The sequence below is a fragment of the Sciurus carolinensis genome, chromosome 13, assembly GCF_902686445.1.
Source record: "Sciurus carolinensis chromosome 13, mSciCar1.2, whole genome shotgun sequence".
Taxonomy (NCBI): Eukaryota; Metazoa; Chordata; class Mammalia; order Rodentia; family Sciuridae; genus Sciurus; species Sciurus carolinensis.
The window spans coordinates 15,280,536-15,286,535 of record NC_062225.1 but is presented as its reverse complement, the minus strand read 5'-3'; the positions used below and the strand labels follow the sequence as shown (position 1 = coordinate 15,286,535).

Sequence of the window (6,000 nt, the reverse complement as noted above, 5' to 3'; positions counted from 1 at the left end):
TGAAGGACTATAACATCTAACAATTCTCATTCTTGTCATTACTATTTACCATAGTACTGTCAATACTAGTCAAAGAGATAAGACAAGAAAAAGAAATAAGGAGTTATCCAAACTAGAATGGAAGAAGTAAAATTAATCTTTGTTTATAGATAACACAATCTTACACATACAAAAAATCTCAGACTGCACACACACAAAAATAAATAAGTAAAAACAAGTAAATGAACACACTAAAAATTCATGACAGAATTAATATGCAAAAATCACTTGCATTTTATACTCTCATAATGAGCTATCTGGAAGAAATTTTAAAATATCACATTTATGATAGTGTCACATAAATAAAATACTTAGGAATAAACTTGACAAAAGAGGTGAAAAATCTTGTGCACTGAAAATTGCACATCTCTAATGAATGAAATTGAAAGAAAATAACCATATAGCTGATGAGAGCTTAGTTTTCAAAACATATAAGGATTTCATACAATTCCATAGTAAAACAAAAACAAATTCCCAACTAAAAATGGGAAAAAAATCATAAATTATTTTTTTTCCAAAGAATATACACAGTGACCAAGGGGTATATGAAAAGATGCTCACCATCACTAATCACTGGGGAAACACAAATCGAAACCACAATATCATGTCACATCTGTTAAAATTATTTAGAGAGACTGAGACAGGGGAAAAGAGAAAAAAGTAGAGAGGACAACAGAGGCAGGAAAAGGGAGAAAGGAAGAGAGGGAGAGGAAAAGAATGAAAGCTTGTATTGTGAGAACACAGAGAAAAGGGAACATCTTCACATTATTAGTTGAAATGTGAGTTAGTACAGTCATTATGGAAAAGAGTATGGAGGTTCCTCAAAAAATTTGTCAACAAAACTACCTCATGATCCAGTTATCCTACTTTGGATAATAAGTCTAATTCTGCTAAATAATTTTTGTTGCGTGTATTTCTTCAATTGGTTTTAATTTGCACAAAGTACATTTTTTGGTTCAGTGACTATAGTCTGTCAAAATAATATTAATTATTTCATTTGTACTTGGATGGAACTGTATGATTACTCTGTAAATTTCTAAATTATTTTTTTCTATTTAACTTTGTAGTTATTTTGCAGATATATATATATATATATCCAAAAGAATTAAAATTAAAATTAGTATCTTGAAAAGATATCTGCACTCCTAGGTTCACTGAAGCCTTATATACAATAGCCAAGATAAGGAAACAACCTAAATGTTCATTGACAGATGAACGAATAAAGAAAATATGTGATTTATACATTAAATGGAATATTTAAATCGTGTGTGTGTGTGTGTGTTTTACTGGAAATTAAACTCGGGTCATTTTACCACTGAGCTATATCTCCAACCCTTTTTATTTCATTTAGAGACAGGGTCTCTCTAAGTAGCTGGGCTGGCCTCCAGCTTGTGATCCTCCTGCCTCAGGATCCTGAAGCACTGTAATTATAGGCATGTGCCACCACACTGGGCTTGGAATGTGCATACTTTTAAAGGTAGAAATCCTGATATTTGTTGCAAAACCAGTGAACCTGAAGAACATTATGCTAAGAGAAATAATCCAGTCAGAGAAGGACAAATGCTACATAATTTCATTTATATGAGACACATAACCTGGTTAAACTCATAAAAAGTAGAGTAGAGTAGAGCTAAGGAGGGGACTGGAGTTACTCTTCAGACAACTCTTAAGACAGACACAGCTACTTAATGAAGATAATATTTGCCAACATGAACATATTATTGAATGAAAAGCAAGTTTACAAAGATGTTTGTGTTGATTTGCATTATTGCAACTAGAAACACTTTGCAAATTATTTTAAATACTTGAGTTTCTAAGCCTAATAATTCTAATTCTGCTAAATAATTTTTGTTGCATGTATTTCTTCAATTGGTTTTAATTTGCACAAAGTACATTTTTTAGTTCAGTGACTATAGTCTGTCAAAACAATATTAATTATTTCATTTGTACTTGGATGGAACTGTATGATCACTCTGTAAATTTGTAAATTTTTTTCTATTTAACTTTTTAATTATTTTGCATAAAGTTTTATTCATATTAGTAATGATTATGACAGGTTAATTGCAAATTTGTTTCATATTCTTATTGCATTTTTCATGTGGAATTTTCTTTCATTTTATTGATTTTTCATTAATGAAAACTGTCATTGACTACCATAGTCTACAAATTTTATTTTAGTTGGGAAGATATTGTGTCATTCACATCATAAAAAATAATAACTTACTTACCTTTTTCCAGTAGAAGATGCTGCCAAAGATCAGGTCAAGACTTTGATAAATGTAAGCCTGGACCAGGAAATGAATGTTCTTACAAGTTCTCACCAGACTGACTGTTCCCAGATGCAGAAGTGCATAAGTTCCCTTGTTATGACTATCCCACAAGATTTATCAGTTATTCCTCATGTCAAGCAGTGGTCAGCTCAGTAGACTACCTCATCTTTGCTCTCTTTTCTGTCTCAGTCAACGTTTTTGACACTCCTACTTCCCTATAATTTCATTACTCTATACATTAGTAGTATATAAACTTTTGTGCTTTTTGAGAAAACAGGCCAAAAGAGTTAATACTAGACTAGTATTTGTCCTAGAAAGTCGAAGTTCAAGATAATATTTGGATTAGGCTTTTCCACATTCTGATGCAAGTGGAAGCCCATTGCTAGTGAGAATGGCATCGTAGTTATAAAGATTTGCACCTGGAAGTACCACTGAAGGGTACAGGTAGAAATTTAAGTGATGAATTATAAAGTAGTTGGGATGTACAGTGTTGGAATATGCAGGTGGTTATGGAGAAATATGAAAGAAATGATAATATTTATAATGGTGGAGTAAGATGGTGTTCTTTTCCTGTTAAATATTTACATAATTTTTATTGCTGTTTATTATAACAAATAAACTTTAAACTGCCTTGTAGAATTCATCCAGTAATGCATGAAATTGAAATCCACTGCTCAAGAAGACACGGTATGGCTGAATTGTATCTGATGCTCAGCATTCAGCATGAGTAAGAAAAGTGTTGTGTGTCATTTGGTTCTTGCTTCAGTCATCTGTGTTCATCTCTCAGAAAGAAAAAGAATCCATTTGACATTTCAATAAATATCAAATTGCCAAAAAAAAAAAAAAAAAAAAAAAACTAGTATCCATGGACCAGAGATCCAAGAAAAAGCAATTCTGATGAATGATTCCCAGAATCAAATGAGCCTACCTTTAGTCCAATGAGATGACAACAGGAATGTTACTTCCACTGCGGGTTATGACCCTTGTCTCACCTCTGCTACTGGATGAACTACCATGTGCCTGCTTTCATGCGGGCAGAGGTGGGGATGGTGGAGGTGACAGACATATTGCTTGCTTTTAAGGATGAAATGAGACTGTCCAAAAACATAGGAGGACAGTACTGGGGATCAACTGAAATAAGGGAAAGAAAATCCAAACCTGGCAAGTCTGACGACATGCTTGAAATCTGTGTTGGAATGGTACAGAGTAGTATTTGAAGGCAGAAGAGCAGCAGGATCAACTAAAGTCACACTAGGCACCCTTATAGAAGACGACTGATACAAGAGAACCCCTTTGGTTGGGCTTCTTTGTGTTTCTGACATAAAGGTGCATTTCGTCTTGGTGGTGGTGGGGGTCTTCCTCTTCATCAGAACTTTCCTTTGTTAGGTTAATAACATCCACTTCCTCCTTGCTTGCCTCACTGGCTACAGTCACTGAACAAGGCTTACTGAGTACCCTTGAAGTTTCTCTCTTTGTTTGTGATCAGCTGGATACTTTCATAACTTCTTTCTTTGGTCTCATTGGACACCAAGAACCACCTTCTTGGAATTCAATTTCATCCACATCATAAGAATCATAAGAACTTCCATAAAAAATCCTTCTAATATTAGACTTTCATAGGCAGCTTTTTTTGTCACACACAGGGCAAATCCAGGTGGGCTTCTTCTCATTCATTTATAGGTAAAGGGCGGCATCGAAGCTGTAGATGTGTACAAGTCACTGCACGGCATACAATTGTTAGTCTCGTTTTTCCTAAAAGGCACATCAAGGATATCTGAAGACTAGTTGTAGCAAATTCATCATCTGGATCTGCAGTAAGTTTTCTTTAATTAGTGCTCTGGAATGATCAGGGTTTCTAAACCTTTCATTTTTAATCTCTGTAGTAACATAACTGTTGTGAGCTGTGCTATAAGATAGATACACAGACATGGAGTAATTCTTTCCAATTTCAGATGCCCAAGAAATAGAAATCTGGTTTGGCACAGCTGAAGAAAACCTAACTCAAGATGTAATATTCGAGGGGTGTCCAGGGTGTTTCTGTTATATCCCACTTTTAGGCAGTGGTGCAGAGCCAAAGGAAACTGTTTTCCATTTACTTTTATACATAGACTATTGAGATAGTTGTCTTCTTGGGGACAACTTGTCTCTGCCAGGCAAAGTCTCACCTGAACTTGGACTATATAATCTCTCCTACCATCTGGCAAAAGCATCCCTTGATATGTGTATCTCTCTAACTTGTTGGGGTGTCAAAGCAAAAATAAACAAACAAACAAAGAAAAAAGGAAAAAAAAAAAAAAAAACCCAAAAACTAAAAACAGCAACAACAACAACAAAAAACCTTCTTTTGAAATTGTTGAATACTGCTTTGAACTAAACTCGTGGTCTTGGTGGGAACACCGATGACATCATCAAAGGGCAGGTTTTTTAACTGCACATCAGGAAGGACAGGAGGAATTGGAGGAGATCTCAAATGTGGGCTTGGTATCTTAAAGCAGCACAGAAGCAACAAGAGAGGCGGGGAATGAGGTGTCACTGAAGCGGAAGGCAATGATTGGATTCCAGTCACATCAAGTCAGGTTCTAGTGAGGAGCTACCATCCAAATTAAAAACCCATGATTCGATCATGTATAAGTCAGAAAGTCCTTCGAGAGTCCATGGACAGGGACAGCTATACAGTTCTTGGATTTTAATCTGAATCCAGGGCTGCAGCCACTCAGTACATGCAGAGCCCTCCTTAGGAGGTCGTGTTTGCCAAGGCTAGTAGCACTTGAGTTCAGAAACCCTAAAACTAGAAACCACATTCTAGCAAGAGCCAGTTGGGCAGGGTCATCTCTATCCTTGCAGTCACATAATACAAAATATGAGATTTTCTTTTGAATAATTTGTAGGAAGTAGGTAAGGACCCTCAGCTCTTCCAAATCTGCTGTTTTATACCACCCCGCCACCGCTGTCCCTTCTGCTGCCACCAACAACAAGGCCACCACCGCAGCCGTGGTCTCCAGCACCATCCTGAACTGTTTACCGCTGCTGCAGCCCCTGGAGCGGTCACGAGTAGGATGGCTTTCATTGACAATATTTGAAGCTTTTTTAAAAATAAAAGGATGGCTTCAGAAGAGCCAGTCGCCAAGCTTCATCATGCTATGAAAGTCAGGAATTCTACACGGCAGGTGTTAAGGAGGGTATACTCCCTGCAATAAGGGGCAAGCCTCTCAGAGAAAAGCAGGCCCAGATTCTGAGGTCGGTTTGATTATCATCTTGTCTGTCATTGCCACACTAATTCTTCGATCTTAAATCACATTAACATCATGAGGACTTCCCTCAAAACCATCAGTGGGGTGTGGAAGAATTCGGGCATGGTTCACAGATGAAGTAGACATTCTGTGTTGACACTAATCTAAAATATGGACTTAGGTTGAACCAGAGTCCTACTTAGTGGTAGTTCTAAAGAAGAGTGGTGAAGAAAAATCTTCCAGGGGTTCTTCACCTTTGCAGGAGGTGAGAGGTGTTCTAAGGTATGGCTATATGCCATGTTCTACAGTGACAAAGAGTTTTGATGGTGAATAAGAGACCTGGAGAAAATAATGCTGACAGATTGGGAAGAAGCAAGAATAGAGAAGAAAGATGTGAATGGACTGTTTTAGTCAGTGTTTTCACAGCTGTTACTAAAGGACCCAACCAGCACAATTGTAAG

The 6,000-nt window shown here is 36.6% G+C and overlaps 1 pseudogene; it reads right to left on the bottom strand.

Annotated features, from left to right (window-relative positions):
* Window positions 1–3,239: 3,239 nt before the first annotated feature.
* LOC124963549 (E3 SUMO-protein ligase PIAS2-like) lies at window positions 3,240–5,317 on the bottom strand (annotated as a pseudogene).
* Window positions 5,318–6,000: the final 683 nt, after the last annotated feature.